Source organism: Balaenoptera borealis (genome assembly GCF_965194805.1).
Source record: "Balaenoptera borealis genome assembly, chromosome: 2".
NCBI lineage: Eukaryota > Metazoa > Chordata > Mammalia > Artiodactyla > Balaenopteridae > Balaenoptera > Balaenoptera borealis.
This window is the reverse complement of record NC_138867.1, coordinates 123,940,923-123,963,849: the sequence shown is the minus strand read 5'-3', so window position 1 is coordinate 123,963,849 and position 22,927 is coordinate 123,940,923. Positions and strand designations below refer to the sequence as shown.

The 22,927-nt window shown below is 39.1% G+C and overlaps 1 long non-coding RNA gene across 1 annotated transcript in view; it reads left to right on the top strand.

Annotated features, from left to right (window-relative positions):
* Positions 1 to 3,390: 3,390 nt before the first annotated feature.
* LOC309624587 overlaps positions 3,391 to 22,927 on the top strand; it is a 438,712-nt gene continuing 419,175 nt past the window's right edge. The window contains exon 1 of the long non-coding RNA XR_014242037.1: positions 3,391 to 10,380. This is a non-coding gene — a long non-coding RNA (uncharacterized lncRNA). The remainder of the gene's footprint in view (positions 10,381 to 22,927) is intronic.

Sequence of the window (22,927 nt, the reverse complement as noted above, 5' to 3'; positions counted from 1 at the left end):
ATAATGGTTAAGAGCAGGGGTTGGGAAACTTTTCCTGTAAAGGACCATTTGACCATAAGATTTTAACCTTTGTGGGGCTTCCCTGGTGGCACAGTGGTTGAGAATCTGCCTGCCAATGCAGGGGACACGGGTTCGAGCCCTGGTCTGGGAAGATCCCACATGCCACGGAGCAGCTGGGCCCGTGAGCCACAACTACTGAGCCTGCGTGTCTGGAGCCTGTGCTCCACAACAAGAGAGGCCGCGATAGTGAGAGGCCCACGCACCACGATGAAGAGTGGCCCCCACTTGCCGCAACTAGAGAAAGCCCTCGCACAGAAACGAAGACCCAACACAGCCATAAATAAAATAAAAAAAAAAAAAAAAAAAAAAGGCGCTGCTATGAAATATATTGTAGTACTGGTTAATTAAGCTACATATTTAAAAAAAAAAAAAAAGATTTTAACCTTTGTAAAGTAGGACAGGAAGCATGACTCCTTGGATACTACCTCTTCCTTAGCACCCAGCCTAGGACCTGGCAAATTCTAAGTACTCAGCAACTCTGTGTAATGATGAAGTGAATATTTGTATTTTTTTTGAATTTTATTTTTAAATTTTTATTGAAATACAGTGATTTACAATATTGTGTTAGTTTCAGGTATACAGTAAAGTGATTCTGTTATACGTATATATGTAAATATATATATTCATTTTTTACATTCTCTTCCATTATAGGTTATTACAAGATATTGAATATAGTTCCCTGTGCTGTACAGTAGGTCCTTGTGTTTATCTATTTTATGTATAGTACTGTGTATCTGTTATAGTAGTGTGCATCCCAAATCCCTAATTTATCCCTCTCCCCCTCCCCTTTGGTAACTATGTCTGTTTTCTATATCTGTGAGTCTGTTTGTTTTGCTTATACATTCATTTGTATTATTTTTTATATTCCACATATAAGCGGTATCATATGATATTTGTCTTTCTCTGTCTGCTTTACTTCACTTAGAATTATAATCTCTAGGTCCTTCCATGTTGCTGCAAATGGCATTATTTCATTCTTTTTTATGGCTGAGTAATATTCCATTGTACATACATACCACATCTTCTTTATTGATTCATCTGTTGATGGACCCTTATATTTATCAAAGGACTTTTCATCAGTTCTGGCATACATTGCCTGCTCAGTGAGGCTCAGTATGAACACTTTTAAAACCTGTAGTCCAACCTCCTTCCATCCCCTCTTTCTCTGCCCTCTGCTAAATCCCTGCCATGCTGCTTCATCTCTTTCAGACCCAATTATCATATTCTAGCATGCTGCATAATTTACTCATATATTTTGTTTGTTGTTTCCCCCCACTAGAATGTAAACTATAAGAGGGCAAGGATTTTTGTGTATTTTGTTCACATTGTAGGCACTTAAAATATTTGTTAAGTGAATAAATGAATGACATTTCTGAATATCATATAGGGATGGTTGATCCCAGGAAACAAAACGTTAAAAACAAAACAAAGGAAAACAAAACCACCTTACTTTATATCATGAACTTCACATTCTTTAACTGCAATGGATTTGCACTTAATTTCAAGTAAAATCTGTAGCTGGATATTACATTATACTGTAATATACTTGCTTTTAAAAATGGTTTTATTAATAAAATATTTTAAGAGCAAAAGCATATAAAAGGTGATTGATTAAAAGTTAACTGTTAATATTACAAAAATGCTGCAACTTTATCCTAGAAAAGTAAAAAAAAAAAAACAAAAAAGTAAAGAAAAAAATCTAAAAATTACCCTTAATCTCGTTGAGGTAATCATTGCTAATATTTTGGGGCATATTCGTCTAAGTATTTTTCCTGTGTGATATTTTCATCTGTTGTGTATAAAAACAGAAGCATACTGTAAATGTTAGTAAGAGCCAATGTTTACATTGCACTTACTCTGAGGCACTGTTCTAAGTGCTTGATTTATATTTATTTACATTAATTTCACAACAACCTTATGATCTAAGGTTTCACAGCAACCTTATGATCCTAGTATTACCCACATTTTACAGATGAGGAAACTGAGGGCCTGAGACGTTAACTTGCTTGAAGCCATACAGCTACTGAGTGGTAGAACTGGGATTTGAGCCAAGGCAGTCTGGCTCCAGCATCCATGCTCTTAATCACTATTTTTGCTGCTCCATATATTGCTTGTGGCTTGCTTTTTTTTTTTTTTCTCCTCTCTTATCACTATATCAAGAACATTTTCCCAACTGTTATATGTTCTCCTCCAACATAATTTGTAAAGGCTGTGCAGTATTTCAATATTTGGCTACTCTAATTCTTCCATTTTTAAAAAATTGTTAGAAATTCTCCCTCCTTCCTCCTCTCCTCCCTTGCTCCCTCCCTTCTTTCCTTCCCTCCTTCCCTCTTCCCTTCTTCCCTTCCTTCCTTCCTTCTTTCTCTCCTTCCTTCCTTCCCTCCTTCCTTTCTCTTCTGCCTTCTGTCCTCTTCCTTCCCCTCCTCTCCCCTTTCCTCCCCTTCCCTCCCATCCCCTTCCCTTCTTGGCTACTATGAATAATTCTGCAATAAAGCAACTTGAAGGTAAATCTTTGCATAACGATATGATACCTTCCTTAGGTTAAATTTCTCAAACTGGTATATAAAGTTCAGCAAAATCATGAAATAAGGAAACTATGGGGAACAATCTTGAAAAGCAGACAATTTTGTAGTTTTATATATTTGGAGTATTAGGCAGTTGCTTTATGAGTTTCTCTAAGTGAGGTTGACCTGTATCCCCTCTTATCAAATGGTTGCTTCAGCTGAAAATCCCCTTGGTAACCAACTATGTACAAGTAAAAATGTGTTCCTAAATGGAGACCTTATGACTGTGGCAAGAGTTATAAATGACAGTGGAAAATTCGGAATGAAAATTCAGGTAAAGACTGAGCAAGTAAAGTAAACCAAATCCGTATACTTAACACTACAGGCAAATTGGAGTGTATTTGGAGCCAAACAAAAGATGTTGCTTTACGAAGACACAGACCTAATTAATCTCTGTCAAATTGTTTTATAAATACTTGTCTTCTAGATAATTCAAACTCACTGTTGCAGGAATTAATCTATTTCTCCTTTGCCATTTGTAATTGTCAACCTGACAGGCATTTACTTTTTCTTTTTTTTTTTTTGGTAGGGTAAAGTGTTTATGGTGCAAAATTAACATCATTAGACAAAATGTCATCCTTTGGGTGAAAATACTGAACTTTTTTACCTCCTGAGGTGTCAGCTCAAACACTTATGATTGATGCATGGTGCTGTTCTGGGAGAAGGTCTCTAGCTGGTCAAGTGTTCCCTTTGCTAATAATCACAAACGCATGACATGGGTGCATCCAAGGCTTAGGGGGGTGTGTGTGTGTGTGTGTGTGTGTGTGTGTGTGTGTGTGTGTGTGTTTGTGTATGTGTACGTATAAGCTTGCAGAACTGGTTGGACAAAAATACATGTAAATATCTTCTGCCCCATCAACTGGAACTCTCAAAAATATTCAGGTTCAGTCAATTAAAAATTTATTTACTAATCAATTCATTTAGCATTTATCGAGCATACTGTATGTCTGCACTGCTCTAAATTTTGCAATACAAAGATGAATGAAAACCTCAAGAAGTTCATTGTATCATAGAAACATTTGCCAGGTAAATATTCCCAGGAAGACATTTATCATAATCTCTGTCCAACACCAACTGTGCATGGCCCTGCACTAGCTACTGTGCACAGTTTCCACTTCATAGTAGGCATATACTACATGTTTGTTGACTGAAATGTTGTTGGATGGTTATAAAGATGAGAGCTAGTACTTTATTTCAAGGAACTTCCAGTCTTCTTGACGAGATGAGCTATAAACATGTAAAGGACTCACTTACAATGCAAGATTTAAGTAATGGTTATATGCAAAAGAGATTTGATAAGATTACTGTAAACTACCCACCCTCCCCTCCAAGAAAAAGTTGAGCTTCATTAGTATACACAGAAATATTATTCAGGGTCCTGAAAATGAGTAGGAACACTGTATTCTACATTCTACTATATGTAAAGTATGGTGTACACTTTTAGTAATTAGTCTTTAAATAGGACATCGATGAACTACAGTTAGATGAGGAGGGTTGAGCAAGGTAGAGAATGGTCTCTGCAATTATTTTCTTAGGATACATTTATAAGAGTATGATTACTGGGTCAAAGCTTTAGACCATTAAATACATATTACAGTATGATTTCCAAAATAGCTATATCCATTTTTATGGTCACATGCATAAGTGTACTTGTTTCATCAGAACTGTGTTAGAGTTGGTTATTGTCATCTTTAAAGTTTTTTGGGGGGGGGCAATTTTAATTGAGTTGAGATCATTCTCATTGAAGTTTGCGTTTCTTTGTTGACTAGTGAAGTTAAATGATTTTCATTATGTTTAATAGAGGTATTTTCTATTGTGTGAAGTCATCTTCCTGCCAGTACTGTGATCCAAAAGGAGGGCAAGAAAAAGTTATTTTGCGAATAGAGAAAGAGTGGAGAAACAAATGCAAGACAAGCGTGCTGCATCAGTATCTCTATGTACTGTATTGTATTTTTTGTTGTTTTGTTTTTGTCACAAGTGAAAGAAAACCTCACTCCAAATGGCTTAAACAGAAGAAGAAAATTGAGTGGTTTACCTAACTGAAGAGTCCTGACAGTGGACTTGCCTTTAGTTACTGCTCAGGGCTCACATGGTATTACGAGGACCCATTTCTGTCTGTACTCTTCTTTTCGATGCAGTACTTCCAAATTCAAACAAGCTCTCCACTTGTGGTTGTTATGTAGCTGCAGCACATTCCAGAAGAAACTGTGAACCTGGGGGAGGAAGGAGGGCTTTCTCCTTCCTGTTTATGTAACCCAGCAATGCTTCTTCACCTTGCCCATGACACTTGCTTCTAGTAGCAGCAGTTGGTTCCAGTTTGTTTTTCTAACACTCAGAACCTGCCTCATGGTGCCTTCTCAGACATCAGTGCCTGCCAGCCAGCCTTTGTCTAAATTCCAGCTCTGTCAGGTCTTCTAACTTCTGAGAAATGAGCACCAGACAGGCAGTATCCTCTCCTCAGAGATTTGGGTGGAACTCTGCAGCAGCCCTCCTCTAAGCTTTTATATTTTAGTAATAACAACCTCTTCTCTTTGCTTCTCTAGCCTTTGAAGTGGTCACTACTTCCTGCAGTTAACTATTATGTTTACGATACCAGTGTCTCCTTTTGGTATTTTCAGTCTTCCAACATCTGGCAAATAATTCTCCATATTAAATTATCTTTCAAAATAACTGGTGGGGGCTCTGTTTCCTGTCTAGACCCTGACTGAAGCAGCCCCCTTCTGTCTACCTATGTTGTCTCGCCATCATTTGAACTAAGCCCAAAGAAGATCATCCTCATGGAAAGTTAACATTGGCTTCCCATTGCCCTTAGGATAAAGTCTAAACCCTCTTGCTGTCCCAGTGTTGCACCTAAACTCTAGGCACGTGGAGTGTCCTTAAATTCTTCTGATGTGCCAGGCTGTCACCTTCAGGCCATTGAATGTACAGTTCCTTCTGCTAAGGACTCTGGTAACTTCTACCCTTTTATCTGGGTAACTCTCACATATCCTTTAGATGCCAGTGGAGATGTCATTTCCACTGGGAAGGCTTTATTGATTTCTCCCCCTTTCCCATGGTATCCTATACTTTCCTTCTGATGGCATTCGTTTAATTGTTTGCCTTTTTTCCCCACTGGACTGCAGGCTCCTTGAAAGCAGTACCTGGAACTCAATAGGTAGCTTAATAAATATTTGACAAGGACTTCCTTAGAAAATCTCAATGCTTTCTTTTTACTTTTTTGGAGCAAGGACAAAAATCCAGCTACCATTACTGCTGATGCAAGTCATGCCCTAAATGATTACCGAGGATTTCATCTCCCATCCAAAGGACAAGCTAATGTTGTGAAAATTGCCAAAGTGGGACTTAAGGGCAACAAACAAGGTGCCTTAAAGACCTGAGATGACTCTGAGGCTGCCATATGTCACTGCAGTGTTGGAGGTAGACCGGGATCAGCCATTGATTCACCGGGTTAAAAGCCTTCCTGTCACCCACAGCCGCTGAAGGCGTTGTGTCAGACACAAGCGGCAGAAGAAAATGAAACCTTGTCAAGTTCTTACACAGATGATTTCAGGATGCTAATGAGAGGCATCAGATCAGAGGAGAAGATTGAATGTGCTTGCTTTCCTGAGGCTGCACCATGCAATGAAAGAACAAAGACTTTGGAGTCAGAATTTGGTTCAGGTCTTGGTTTTTGCCCCTAACTCCCGATAGAGTTAGGGACCTTGGTGAGATTCTTAGATTCTTAATCTGTAAAATGGGGCTGATAACATCTACTTCATTTTATTTGAAGAGAACTAAATGAGGTAGTTGATTTGAAGTGTCTAGCCCAGAGCTGAGACAGTATTGGTAATTTGTGGAGAATGATTGGATTGGCAGGTCTGATCCCACTTATTCATTCATTTTTTCATCCATTCAGAAACCATCATTGTACGCTGATGTGTATAAAATTGATGACTAATAAGAAAAAAAGAAACAAACCCATCATTGAACATCTCCTAAATGCTAGTGATCTACACGCAAATAAATTTTAAAAACGTTCTTTTCTTCATGGAGTTTCTACTGGGAGAGGAAAAATCTGAAACAGTAACACATCAATAAACAAGAGAATAACAATTTTGTCAGTTGATTTTATATTGTCCTTTATAGCATTTTTTTCTCCCGCCTGATCCAGGATCCAGTCCAGGATCACACATTGTGTTCAGTTGTCATGTCTCTTTAGTTGCCTTTACTTTAGAATAGTTCCTCAGCCTTCCACTGACTTCCATGATATTGACATTGACATTTTTGCAGAGTCCAGGCCAGTTGTTTTATGGAATGACTCAATTTAGGCTTGTCTGATTGTTTTTCTGACAATGTGCTTTTTAAGGCCATGCAGCCAGCAAATGACAGAGCTTAGACTGACCCTCTGTCTTGTACACTTTCCTCTTAAAAGTTGCCAGGAAACTTGGAGGTCAGACCCCATAGTTCCACACCCAGAAGAACAGCCCTGTTAACACAGCCAGGTTGTGAAATAACAGCAGCACTGGAATGGTAATAGCCAGAGAGCACCTCCTCCCGGGTAAACCTAGCTGCTTCCTTGGTTGTCGTCTAGCATCTCCAGGTCTGAGTAACAATTTAAAAAATCTGTAGTTATTTCATTACTTTTCTTTTTGTCTTCATCTCTCAAGGTGACAATCTGTCCTGCTTTAATAGAGCAGCTGGGAAAAACATGAGGAAAATTAGACCAAATGTGGGTAAAATGCCATAAGACCGTATCAGTTCTCTTATGATGTATTTTTCAAAACTGTAGGATGTTGAACAATACACACTAAAATTAAAAAAAAATTTTTTTTTAATTTGGAAAATTCTTTTTAAAAGCTGAACAGTTGCTGCAGATAATCTATAATTTACCCAAATGTTGGGTATATTATGATATTGGCATATTAGGAGTTAGCTCACTAAATTTTCTCAAAGAAATGGGAGAGACAAAGGGGCAAGTAATTGGTGTTCTGAGCCCATGTTCTGCTTCCCATTCCTTGAACTGGAACTCAAGTACATTTTAAAATTGGTCCAGATGTGAAAAAAATTTTTTCCAAACCAGCCCTAAATGAACTCTGCCTTTTCACAGCTTTCTCAATTCTAGATCAGCATTTCTTCTGCTCTTTCAAAAGTGGGATTAGGAGGATGGCACTAGGTAGGGCTGGGGGAAGACCCTTACCCCACTTAGCTCTTGATGGTGCGGGACATGGTGGGGGTGGGCCGTGAGGGGAAATATTTCACATCTTATGTGTCGTATTGGTGAGAAGTGATACAGATAGGTGGTCTGTTTATTTATATTATAAACATTCATTCATAATTGCTTATTGCATACAGCATTGTAAGCCAGGCACTGTGTTAGGTAGTGGATTTAGCAGGTGAATTGCTCAGATATGGTTCCTACCCTCAGGGAACTTATAATTTTATGTATGTGGGGTATGGGGGAGGCAGTTACGTAGGCTAAGCACAGGATGCTGCAGGGAGGCACATAATCAGACATGGGAGGGAGGTAGAGCCGGTGGGTTTAAGGGAGTAGTTTGCTCTGTAACTGACACTTTTCTTTTCCATTATGGTTTATTACAAGATGTTGAATATAGTCCCGTGTGCTATACAGTAAGACCTTGTTGTTTATCCATTCTGTATATAATAGTTTGTATCCACTAACCCCAAACTCCCACTCCATCCCTTCCCCACTCTCCTTCCCCTTGACAACCACAAGTCTCTTCTCTGTGTCTGTGAGTCTGTTTCTGTTTTGTAGGTAAGTTCATTTGTGTCATATTTTAGATTCCACATATAAGTGGAAATATAACCATCATGTAATCACATATAACCATCATATGGTATTTGTCTCTCTCTTTCTGACTTTACTTAGTATGATAATCTCTAGTTGCATCCGTGTTGCTGCAAATGGCATTATTTCATTCTTTTTTATGGCTGAGTAATATTCCATAGTATATATGTACCATATCTTCTTTATCCATTCCTCTGTCAGTGGACAGAGGTGGGTGCATGTATCTTCTTGAATTAGAGGTTTTTTTCCAGATATATGCCCAGGAGTGGGGTTGCTGGATCATATGGTAGCTCTAGTTTTAGTTTTTTAAGGAACCTCCATACTGTTCTCCATAGTGGCTGTACCAATTTACATTCCCACCAGTAGTGTAGGAGGGTTCCCTTTTCTCCACACCTTCTCCAGCATTTGTTATTTGTAGGTGTTTTTTTTTAATGTTTTTTTTAAATTGAATTATAGTTGATTTACAATATTGTGTTAATTTCTGTTGTACAACAATTTAATGATGGCCATTCTGACCGGGGTGAGGTGGTACCTCATTATAGTTTTGATTTGCATTTCTCTAATAATTAGTGATGTTGAGCATCTTTTCACGTGCCTATTGGCCATCTGTATGTCTTTTTTGGAGAAATGTCTATTTAGGTCTTCTGCCCATTTTTTGATTAGGTTGGGTGTTTCTTTGTTTTGTTTTGTTTGTTTGTTTTTGTTACTGAGTTGTATGAACTGTCTGTATATTTTGGAAATTAAGCCCTTGTTGGTCGCATTGTTTGCAAATATTTTCTCCTAGTCCGTAGGTTGTCTTTTTGTTTTGTGTAACAGATAGTTTATCCTATGGTAAAGAACAGAGCTGTTGAGATTATGAGGATTAAATGAAGGCATAAGTGAGAAACCCAATGCTGCACATCGTGAGCACAGAATAAAGGCTGATCGAGGAGAAGAAGAAGGAGAGGGAGAAAGAGATGATGTAGAAGAAGGTGATGGGTATATTATATTAGGTTTTTTTTTTCTTCTTTTTCTTCTACAACTTTCTGTCTGACACAACACAGTAGGATAACAAAAGTGGCCATTTGGGTAAAGAGGAAAAGAATCTTTTTTAGTAGGATGACATGAAGGAGGTATGCCAAGAAGAATGTATCTTGACCTTGTGAAAGTTCTGACTGGTCAACCCTGGGCTAGAGCCAAAGCTGGCGATGGGCCTACTGAGGTTTCCTCTATCTGGGCTGTCTTAGCTCTTTGCATGGAAGTTTTCCTCTCTCCACTTAAATGTCTTCTTCCTAGTCTTTGTTTTCAAATCTCAGTCTCCTGTGCCCTCCCTGCTCCTCCACCTGTCACTGTTTCCTCCTGCCTCTTCTCACAAAGTAGTTTCCAAAGGCTCTGGGCGTTTGTCCAGTTTCAGGAAGAGGTAGGGTATAGGAGCTCACGCTGGTTGAAGGTTGCCTTGCCTCCTGAAATCTCACCTTTCAGAAACATTGGATCACTCTGCCTAAAAACCTGACTTACCCTGAGTAGAGGTAGTGTTAAGACTCAGTGAATGATAATAATCATAACAGTAACAGTAACCCATTTGCATCAGTTCACTATGCTGGTTTTGTACAGTCAGCATCTATTCTGATTGGCCTGTGGTTAAGCAGCATCTTTTCTGATTGGTCAGCTCCCATGTAATACTGGTTGTTATGGGCTGAGTTGTATACCCTCCAAATCATTTTTTTGAAGCCCTAATCCCTAGTACTCCAGAATGTGATTATATTTGGAGGTAGGGCCTTTAAAGAGGTGATTAAGTGCGACACTGGGGTGGACTCTAATCCAATCCACCTGTTGTCCTTCTAGGAAGAGGAAATCTGGACACACAGAGACACATCAAGGATGTGCACACACACAGGAGAGACCCTGTGAAGACACAGTGGGAAGGCAGCCATCTGCAAGCCAAGGGGAGAGGCCGCAAGAGAGACCAACTTTGCTGACACCTCCAGAGCTGTGAGAAAATATATTTCTTTTCTTTAAACCACCCAGTCTGTGGCATTGTATGCCAGCCCTAGGAAACTAATACACCAGTGTGATATATTTTGGACTATCATGTCTGATAATAACAAGAATTTTATTAAGTGCTTACTAAATTCTAGAGGCAATGTGGATTACATCCTCACATCTTGAGATACTGTCCTGGTATTCTTATTCCCATTTTGCAAACAAGGGGACTGAGACTTGGAGGAGGAAATGACTTGCCTGAAGTCAAAGTCACAGAGCTAGAAAGTGGCGGGATTGGGCCCAAATATAAATCTTTTGAACACCAGGGCCAGGGTTCTTAACCACTATGCCATACTACCTAGAAATACTGGTATTCTCTGCCTGTTCCCCTTCTGCCGATGCAAATGATGCTGGTAGATGGCTCTCTGTTCTCTCCCTGGGAGCACTAGCTACACTTTGTAATCATAAATTTAATTCTATGATCATTTTTTTCAACTTCCACCTCTTCCAGTCCCAGAATGTAGCAGTGTGCTTATAATCATAGAAGATGGGGTTGGTTTTGGAACAGACTGCTTTCATTTTTCTGCCAGGTAGCAAGGCAGCCAGCCTTTTGCATATGGTGAAGTGATCAGCCTCAGTGGGCACTGGCAAGTAACAGGAACTCCTGCTGGGCTCTTTATTTTATACCTTAATATTGCACCCATGTGGCCTCAGGAGTGGAGCGCGGCATGTAAGCTTCCCACATGGCAAATACTAGCGTTTGCACTCCTCACCGCTCCTGTCACGGAGAACGCTGCCTAGCCCCATGTTCTCGGACTTGTTTTTCCATTTTGTAATGCACTTCAAGGCAGGAAGCTCTGAGCCACCTGATGCTCCATTGGTGGCTTTTGTTTACTTTTCCTGACTTTCTACCCCGTTTAACACATCTGAGTGAAGTGACAGCTGCTTATTTTAGGAATAATGGAGTCTAAAAAAAAACGGAGCCCTGTCTGTTATACCAGATTGTGGCTCTTCAGTGAACAAGATCCCAGCAGATACTTGTTTTAGGGGTCACACTGGTTAATCACCACTTCAGCCAATGTAATATTATGATGAGAGTCCTTATTTTCCCAGTGTGTTTCCTCATTGGAGGTGCAAACACTTTGTACATTTCCCCCCAACCCCAACTAATAGAAAAATTCTATATACTTACCAAGGGCTGAATTTCATAAAGATATTATTTTTCTCTGTGTGGCTTTTTATATTTAGTTTCTCTTCTCCATCCCTCATTTTTTTTTTTTTTTTTTTTTTACCATTTAATGCTTTCAGAGAGAATGAATAGTATTCTACATTTTTATATTCTAAACACCTCTCCTGCATAATTCTCTTGAATTCTTTGTTGCTCTTTTTTTACAAGTTATGGTTTTAAAAATAATCTAGAACTAATTTGTCTAATGAATATGCAATTATTGCAAGAGTCTTTTGAAGTTTTTGAAAACCTTCAGTCAGCATCTTTCTGGGACGTGGTGATGAATGTAGCATCAGGCACTTGGAAGCTGCTTCTAACTTGGCACGAGCAGGTGTAATTTTTGCACATTTCAAAGCTGGGCACAGTGCAGTCCTTTACTGTTTATTTATCATGTGTACTTATCTAGTGTGGTTGCTTTCTTCCTAGCCTATCTCCCTCTCCTGGAGGAATGGTTGTATCCTTGCTACTGGGGCACTTCTGGGGTTGAAATAAAAACCAGGTATAACAGTGATAATAGCATATGTGGGAGAGAAGGGGGCATAGTCTGGTTCTGCACTTCTCAGGCCAGTACCTACTAACAATAGCTCTCATTTGTAGTGTGTTTATCTCATGCATGACATTTTACATATGTCTTAGTTTTCACTTAACCGTAATCCAGAGAACAAGGGAATATTATTGCTCTTTTATAAGTAAGGAAAATAAGGCATGGATAAGTTGAGAAAATTTCCCAAGGTCACACAGGTAGTCAGTGGCAGAGCCTATGTCCTTAAACATTTACCACCAAGCATGTTTTCTGTGCCCGGCACTATGCTATGCACTTTGGCAAGTCTAGAAGTGAACTTGACCCGGATCCTACTCTCAGAGTGTTTATCTTCGGGTAGAAGAGTGAAGACAAACAACCATGATATGTAGCCAAGAAAATTCAGGAAACAGACAAGATAGAGGGCCATGTCATGAAGTGGAAGCAAAGGAAAGGGAGAAAAATTTTATCTCAGTAGAGGTAAGATTTATTCTCTGAGGGGACTGATGCTCAGAAGTTTTTGCTCACAACTCCGTTTCCTACCTACTTGCATGTTGTGTTTTTGAAAGTGACCCTTGGATAGAATTTTCAGTAATTGTTTTTGACCTGGGAAGCCAGCTTCCTCCTGTGTTCTTTTTTTCCAGTACCTGAATGAAGAAGCCAGCTGGGCTTTCTCCACTGCTGAAGCAGACAAAAGCATCCCAACCCCAACTGTGGGATTCATTAGCCTCTGCTATCAAATTGCTGTGATCACCAGGGTGTGGAAGGCACAGTGCCTTCCCAGACCTAGTGGGGTGCAGGCTGTCATAGCCCCCCATAAAAGCATGCAGGGCCTGCTGTTGAGTGCTGGGATGTGACATGTTGTGATCTGTCACTTTTGTGTGGGATTGCTTTTGTTTGATTAGGCAAATGGAACAAAGTGATTTCTCCCATACTTGGTCTGTGTTATACATTCCCCCCTTCTCTGGTCCCTTGTGAGTATCAACGCTCTGGTTGCAGGTAGTAGAAACACTCCAACTAGCTTAAACAAACAAAGGAGAATTTATTGTAAGAATCTCAGAATTTATTGTAGATCCAGGAACCAGAAAAATCTTTAGGAGCAAAGGCAGTTGGTAATAATTCTCTCTTTCTTCTTGTGCTTCTGGTTGTTTCTTCATATTTGTTTTTTTTCTTTTTTCTTTCTCTCTCAACCAGTTGTCTTTTCTCATGTGTTCATGCCAGGATAAGGCATTCCATATTCCCAAATGTCTGTCTTTGCAGTTTGAGCTACAAAAAGAAGCTCAAACTGTGCCCCAATTCTATTGCTGAAAGAGACAGGATGAATTATTCCAGGCTGGGTCCAATCAGCTGTGGTGGTGAAGAGTCATGTAACATGGACGTGACTTCAGGCCCCCATCCTGTCCCCAACCCCAGTGGGTGGGGCGCATTTTGCAGAAAAAGGAGAAATCGAGGGACAGGCCATCACATAGGTAATTGCATTTGTACATAAGTAATTTGACATAATTTAATATTTTCTTGGGAATCCACACAGCAAGCTAACTATCCATAAGAGGTCAGTATCTGTTGAAGTTCATTACTTCTTTCTTTTTGGAACAAACGGGCTTCACTTGGGCTGTGTAAATACTAGAATTGATGAAGCTATCTATATAATTCAGGTAAAACCCTGTTGCTGAGGGAAAAAGAGGTTGGGTTGTTTTGAATTAATTAGGCCTGTTAATGATACTCAAATACACAAGATAATTGGGAACCTAAGACTACCTTCCTGTCACATGCCTCTTCTGCAGAGAGTTCTCCTTGGTGTCCAAGGGTGAAAGTGATCTTTCCCTCTTTCAAATTTCCAAAGAAGTGCTTTGCACTTCTAGTCTATTTTACTTCCTTATACTTGTTTGTGTGCTCTTATCTCCAGATAGACTGCTATTTGCTGAGGACAGTGTCTGTCTTATTTCACTGTCTCTGACTGAGACAGAGTAGATTTACATAGTAGATTTCTAAATCATATATGCTAAACATGTGAGTCATTTTCGTGACCCATAGTAAAACAGACCAGCTAATTATTAGTTCAAAACTCTTTGAGTCAGAGATTCTTCAACTGGCCAATTAATTAATCAAATAAATATATTAGTACTGACAATGTGCCTAGCACTGTGTTTAGTACTACTAGATAAGTGGCTTTATAGTTTATTAGCCAAGACCTTAGGAAAGCTTAATCCGAGTCTCAGTGTCCCCATCTGCAAACTGGGGGTGAGGAGGAGTGATATTACTTCTCTAGTGGGATGATTGTAAGGATTGGAAATTAGACACAGGAAACACCAAGCACAGAGTAACCTTTTTAATTTTTTGGTTTAATTTTAGTTATTACTTTATTTAGAATGAATTTTCATGCATAAATCTCAAGTGCAAAGAAGGTCACATTACTTTATTTCTTTGATTTATATTGCCTTCTCTGATCTCCCCATTTCCCTAGGAGAGAAATTCAGTTTCATTGTTCTAGAAACCTCTAACCCTTCCGAGGGTGTGAAAAGTCTCCATAGATCTTAGCAGTCCTCTGTACTTGGGAAGGGCTCTCTAGACCTCATTCTATTCTGCTGCCTCTTGATGAACTTGTTCATCTTCTTGGACCCTGAAGGTAGGTGGGTCCACATTTTTTCAGTTCATTGTGGACTTGAAGATCTCTTGCTGTGATTCCTGAGACCACAACTTGTTATTTTCCGTATTTCCCTTGGGCTGAGGAATCTTCCACTTTCCTAATTTGAACTCCCTTGCCCCGACTCCCCCAACCATAAAAGCCTGAGACTAGGTGGGAAGGGGTCTTCTAGGAATCTGGCAACTTCACTTTAGTTTCTGAAACATAATGTTGTTAGTTATCACTTACACTTGGTTACCTTCTTGATGTTTGGGAGTGGAATTGATATTTACGCTTTCCATTTTCTTCTTATTTTTTCTTTGGCTGCACTGTGTAGCTTGCAGGATCTTAGTTCCCCAAGCAGGGTTTGAACCCAGGGCCATGGCAGTGAAAGTGCCAAATCCTGAACTGCCAGGGAATTCCCTGCTTTCCATTTTCATACATCAACAGCAACCAAATATAAATGAGTGCCTCAGAAGATTATGGGTGCCACGCTTCCTCATCCTCAACATGCTAAAGTCCTACTGGTCTTCTTTCCATTCTTGAATATAGAGCTTTGCGCCAGGGCTCTGTGTTTGCATTTCCCTCTACTTGGAACATATTCTACTTAGAACATTCCCTCTACCAGATCATAACTGGGTTCTTTTCATTGTTTAGAGTCTCAGCTCAAATGTTATCTCTTCCTAAAGATCTTTCTAGAATACTCTTTCTAAAGTAGAGACCACTTCCAACTTCAACTGATTACATAGACCTATTTTATTATCTTTATGAAATTCATCACTACCTTATATTGATTATTGATTGTCTTTGTGTGCTAGGATGTAGTTTCCCCAAGAGCAGAGACCTTGTCTTATTTACAGTTGTATCCTTAGCACAAGGACTGGCACATATCAGGTACACAGTAAATAGTGCTTGAATGAAAGAATTAATTATCCTGTCAAGTTGTGATACTAAAGGCAATGAAGAACTTGATGAAAGAAATATGACAAAATATTTGTTTTAAGGTTGCTTAAACTATTTTGAATTAATATTCATGAAATAATTTGAGGATCAACCCAAGGGTTGGGTGGGGAATCTTGGAGAGGTGATGTGGCATTGATATACAGTTAGGAGAAAAAGTTCTTAAGTTCTTTAAATTCTAATGCTTGTATTAAGAACATTAAAGGTAGATACAAGAGCTTTATGTTTATCAAAAGGGGGCATGGATTTTAAAAGCTTGAGCACTATTGGTTTAAATTCTAGTACCAGAGTAAGTTCTGAGCTGGCTCCATCAGAATCACTGGGAATTTGTTAAAAATACAGGATAGAGGACACCACCCATAGCGATTCTGGCTTAGTAGAGTTGGGATGAGGCTCTGAAATTTTGAAAAAAGGTTCTCTAGGTGATTTTGCTTATCTAAATTTGGGAGCCTGTGGATTATACTAAAAGTCTATGGAATGTAAGGCAGAGTGAACTTAGGAAAGGAGACATTTATGGTTGATGCAGAATTTCATCTGAAAGGCCAGATTTTCCAAAGGGCAACTGTCATGCTCAGTGGTGAATTTTTAATGAAACCATAGGTAGTTACCAACTTGAAAACTCGTAAGTCACACTTTATGCCCAGTGCTTGAGGTGAATGATGGTGGTGCTACAGTTTTCCCCTTTTTCTGGTTTTATTGAAACACAACATTTTTATTAAGAAAAATTTCAACTATGAGATTGGTTCAAGATTGTGGAGTAGAAGGATGTGTGCTCACTGCCTCTTGCGAGAGCACCGTAATCACAACTAACTGCTGAACAGTCATCAACAGGAAGACACTGGAACTCACCAAAAAAAGATACCCCACATCCAAAGAAAGACAAAGGAGAAACATAATGAGACAGTAGGAGGGGCGCAATCACAATAAAATCAAATCCCATAACCACTGAGTGGGTGAATCACAAATTGGAGAACAATTATACCACAGAAGTCCATCCACTGGAGTGAAGCTTCTGAGCCTCACATCAGGCTTCCCAACCTGGGGGTCCGGCAACAGGAGGAGGAATTCCTAGAGAATCAGACTTTGAAGGCTAGCAGGATTTGATTGCAGGACTTTGACAGGATTGGAGAAAACAGAGACTCCACTCTTGGAGGGCACATACAAAGTAGTGTGTGCATCAGAACCCAGGCGGAAGGAGCAGTGACCCCATAGGAGACTGAACCAGACATAACTGGTAGTGTGGGAGGGTCTCCTGCAGAGGCAGGAGGGGAAGTGGCTGTGGCTCACTGCAGGGATGAGGACACTGGGAGCAGAAGATCTGGGAAGTACTCCTTGGCATGAGCCCTCCTGGAGTCCACCGTTAGCCCCACAAAAGAGCCTGTAGCCTCCAGTGCTGGGTTGTATCAGGCCAAGCAACCAACAGTGAGGGAACTCAGCCCCACCAATCAGCAGACAAGCAGATTAAATTTTTACTGAGCTCTTCCCACCAGAGGAACTCTACCCACCACCAGTCCCTCCCCTCAGGAAGCTTGCACAAACCTCTTAGATAGCCTCATCCACCAGAGGGCAGACAGCAGGAGCAAGAAGAACTACAACCCTGCAGCCTGTGGAACGAAAACCACATTCACAGAAAGACAAGATGAAAAGACAGAGGGTTATGTACCAGATGAAGAAACAAGATAAAACCCCAGAAAAACAACTAAATGAAGTGGAGATACGCAACCCCCCAGAAAAAGAACTCAGGATAATGATAGTGAAGATGATCCAGGACTTTGGAAAAAGAATGGAGGCAAATATCGAGAAGATGCAAGAAATGTTTAACAAACACCTAGAAGAATTAAAGAACAAACAAACAGAGATGAACAATACAATAACTGAAATGAAAAATACACTAGAAGGAATCAATAGCAGAAAAACTGAGGCAGAAGAATGGATAAGTGACCTGGAAGACAGAATGGTGGAATTCACTGCCATGGAATAGAATAAAGAAAAAAGAATGAAAAGAAATGAAGACAGTCTAAGAGACCTCTGGGACAACATTAAATGCACCAACATTCACGTTATAGGGGTCCCAGAAGGAGAAGAGAGAGAGAAAGGACCAGAGAAAATATTTAAAGAGATTATAATTGAAAACTTCCCTAACATGGGAAAGGAAATAGCCACCCAAGTCCAAGAAGTGCAGAGTCCCAGGCAGGATAAACCCAAGGAGAAACATGCTGAGAGACATAGTAATCAAATTGACAAAAATTAAAGGCAAAGAAAAAAAGCAACAAGGGAAAAATGACAAATAACATACAAGGGAACTCCCATAAGATTAACAGCTGATTTCTCAGCAGAAACTCTGTAAGCCAGAAGGGAGTGGCACAATATATTTAAAGGGATAGGGAGGGTGGAGGTAGACACAAGAGGGAGGAGATATGGGGAAATATGTATATGTATAGCTCATTCACTTTGTTATAAAGCAGAAACTAAAACACCACTGTAAAGCAATTATACTCCAATAAAGATGTTAAAAAAAAAATAAAGTGATGGAAAGGAAGAACCTACAACTAAGATTACTCTGCCTTGCAAGGATCTCATTCAGATTTGATGGAAAAATCAAAAGCTTTACAGACAAGCAAAAGCTAAGAGAATTCAGTACCACCAAACCAGCTCTACAACAAATGCTAAAGGAACTTCTGTAAGTGGAAAACACAGGAGGAGAAAAGGACCTACAAAAACAAACCAAAACAATTAAGAAAATGGTAATAGGAACATACATATTTATAATTACCTTAAATGTGAATGGATTAAATGCTGCAACCAAAAGACACAGGCTTGCTGAATGGATACAAAAACAAGACCCATATATATGCTGTCTACAAGAGACCCACTTCAGACCTAGGGACACATACAGACTGAAAGTGAGGGGATGGAAAAAGATATTCCATGCAAATGGAAATCAAAAGAAAGCTGGAGTAGCAATACTCATATCAGATAAAATAGACTTTAAAATAAAGAATATTACAAGAGACAAGGAAGGACACTACATAATGATCAAGGGATCAGTTCAAGAAGAAGATATAACAATTATAAATATATATGAACCCAACATAGGCACACCTCAATACATAAGGCAAATGCTAACAGCTGTAAAAGAGGAAATCAACAGTAACACAATAATAGTGGGGGACTTTAACACCTCACTTACACCAATGGACAGATCATCCAGACAGAAAATAAATAAGGAAACACAAGCTTTAAAGGACACAATAGACCAGATGGATTTAATTGATATTTATAGGACATTCAATCTGAAAACAGCAGATTACATTTTCTTCTCAAGTGCACACGGAACTTTCTCCAGAATAGATCACATCTTGGGTCACAAATCAAGCCTCGGTAAATTTAGGAAAATTGAAATCATATCAAGCATCTTTTCTGACCACAGCAATCAATTAGAAATGAATTACAGGGGAAAAAACATAAAAAACACAAACACATGGAGGCTAAACAATACCTTACTAAATAACCAAGAGATCACTGAAGAAATCAAAGAGGAAATCAAAAAATACCTAGAGACAAATGACAATGGAAACACGATGATCCAAAACCTATGGGATGCAGCAAAAGCAGTTCTAGGAGGGACGTTTATAGCAGTACAATCCTACCTCAAGAAACAAGAAAAATCTCCAATAAACAATATAACTTTACACCTAAAGGAACTAGAGAAAGAAGAACAAAGAAAACCCAAAGTCAGTAGAAGGAAAGAAATCATAACGATCAGAGCAGAAATAAATGAAATAGAAACAAAGAAAACATAGCAAAGATCAGTAAAACTAAAAGCTGGTTCTTTGAGAAGGTAAACAAAATTGATAAACCTTTAGCCAGACTCATCAAGGAAAAGAGGGAGAGGACTCAAATCAAGAAATTAGAAATGAAAAAGGAGACGTTACAATGGACACCACAGAGATACAAAGCATCATAAGAGATTACTACAAGCAACTCTATGCCAATAAAATGGACATAGATGCAAAATTCCTCAACAAAATACTAGCAAACAGAATCCAACAACACATTAAAAGGATCATACACCATGATCAAGTGGGATTTATCCCAGGGATTCAAGGGTTCTTTAATATACACAAATCAATCAATGTGATACACCATATTAACAAATTGAAGAATAAAAACCATTTGATAATCTCAATAGATGCAGAAAAAGCTTTTGACAAAATTCAACACCTTTTATGATAAAAACTCTCCAGAAAGTGGACATAGAGGGAACCTACCTTAACATAATAAAGGCCATATATGACAAACACACAGCAAACATCATTCTCAGTGGTGAAAAACTGAAAGCATTTCCTCTAAAATTACAAACAGAACAAGGATGTTCACTCTCGCCACTATTATTCAACATAGTTTTGGAAATCCTAGCCATGGCAGTCAGAGAAGAAAATGAAATAAAAGGAATCCAAATTGGAAAAGAAGAAGTAAAACTGTCACTGTTTGCAGGTGACATGATACTATATGTAGATAATCCTAAAGATGCCATTAGGAAATTACTAAAGCTAATCAATGAATATGGTTTCAGGATACAAAGTTTCAGGATACAAAATTACTGCACAGAAGTGTCTTGCATTCCTATACACTAACAACGAAAGATCAGAAAGAGAAATTAAGGAAACAATCCCATTCACCATTGCAACAAAAAGAATAAAATACCTAGGAATGAACCTACCTAAGGAGACAAAAGACCTGTACTCAGAAAACTATAAGACACTGATGAAAGAAGTCTAAGATGACACAAACAGATGGAGAGATATACCATGTTCTTGGATTGGAAGAATCAATATTGTGAAAAAGACTATATTATCCAAAGCAATCTACAGATTCAATGCAATCCCCATCAAACTCTCAATGGCAGTTTTTACAGAACTAGAACAAAAAATCTTAAAATTTGTATGGAGACACAAAAGACCCCGAATAGTCAAAGCAATTTTGAGGGAAAAAAAAATGGAGCTGGAGGAATCAGACTCCCTGACTTTAGACTATACTACAAAGCTACAGTAATCTAGGCAATATGATATTGGCACAACAACAGAAGTATAGATCAATGGAAAAGCATAGAAAGCCCAGAGATAAACCCACTCACCTCTGGTCAGCTAATCTATGGCAAAGGTCGCAAGGATATACAATGGAGAAAAGACAATCTCTTCAGTAAGTGGTGCTGGGAATACTGGACAAATACATGTAGAAGAATGAAATTAGAACACTCCCTAACACCATACACAAAAATAAACTCAAAATGGATTAGAGACCTAAATGTAAGACTGGACACTATGAAACACTTAGAGGAAAACATAGGAAGAACACTCTTTGACATAAATCACAGCAAAATCTTTTTTGAGCCATGTCCCAGAGAAATGGAAATAAAAACAAAAATAAACAAATGGGACCTAATGAAACTTAAAAGCTTTTGCACAGCAAAGGAAACCATGAACAAGACAAAAAGACAACCCTCAGAATGGGAGAAAATATTTGCAAATGAATCATTGGGCAAAGGATTAATCTCCAGAATATGTAAACAGCTTATGCAGCTCAATATTAAAAAAACAAACAACCTAATCCAAAAATGGACAGAAGACCTGAACAGACATTTCTCCAAAGAAGACATACAGATTGCCAAGAGGCACATGAAAAGCTGCTCAACATGACTAATTATTAGAGAAATGCAAATCAAAACTACAATGAGGTATCACCTCACACTGGTCAGAATGGGCATCATCAAAAAATCTACAAACAACAAATTCTGGAGAGGGTGTGGAGAAAAGGGAACCCTCTTGCACTGTTGGTGGGAATGTAAATTGATACAGCCACTATGGAGAACAGTATGGAAGTTCCTTAAAAAACTAAAAATACAATTACCATACCACCCAGCAATCCCACTACTGGGCCTGTACACAGAGAAAACCATAATTCAAAAAGACACATGCACCCAAATGTTCATTGCAACACTATTTACAATAGCCAGGTCATGGAAGCAACCTAAATGCCCATCAACAGACGAATGGATAAAGAAGATGTGGCCCATATATACAATGGAATATTATTCAGCCATAAAAAGAAACGAAATTGAGTTTTTTGTAGTGAGGTGGATGGACCTAGAGTCTGTCATAGAGTGAAGTAAGTCAGAAAGAGAAAAACAAATATTGTATGCTAACACATATATATGGAATCTAAAAAAAAATGGTTTGAACAACCTAAGGGCAGGACCGGAATAAAGATGCAGGCGTGGAGAGTGGACTTGAGGACACGGGGAGGGGGAGGGTTGGGCTGGGATGAGGTGAGAGAGTGGCATGGACATATATACACTACCAAATGTAGAATGGATGGCTGGTGGGAAGCAGCTGCGTAGCACAGGGAGATCAGCTCTGTGCTTTGTGACCACCTAGAGGGGTAGGATAGGGAGGGGATATGGGGATATGTGTATACGTATGGCTGATTCAGTGTGTTATACAGCAGAAGCTAACGCATCATTGTAGAGCAATTATACTCCAATAAAGATGTTGGAAAAAAAAAAAAAAAGCTTACGGAAAAACCCGAACGAACTTTTTGGCCAACCCAATTGATTGTGCTGTCTTCTTATACAGATGTTAATCCTATCAGATCAGGGTCCCACCTTTATGACCTCTTTTTGCCTTAATTACCTCCTAAAGACCCTGTCTCCACAATAACATTGGGGGTTAAGACTTCAACATAAGAATTTTGGAGGGACACAAACAGTCCCTAACAACTACTCCAACAGTGACCAATGTGCTGTTTTCTGTTTCTTTTATATCATCATGAACCTGTGTGTTTTATGTGTTTTAATCCTTTGCGGTATGTTTTAATCCTTTGCAGTGTGCATTGTGTGAATGTACTGTGTTCATTCAACCAGTCAAGGGTTCAACAAACTTTTTCTATAAGGATACAATAGAAACATATTTGTCCCTTCTCCCCTGCCCCACCCACTTCTTCTTCCTTCTTCTCCTTCTTCCCACCCTTTAAAAGTATAAAGCCACACTTAACTTGAAGGCTGTATAAAATCAGGCCTGCAGATTTGGTCCGAGGGTTGTAGGTGGTGACTCCTGAGCCAGTTCCTGAGCTTTTTGGTTTGTCTACAGACTTTTACTGTAATAAATTATGCTGAGACACATAGCCTTTTGTATACATCTTCTGCTATTTTTGCCATTGAAATGGA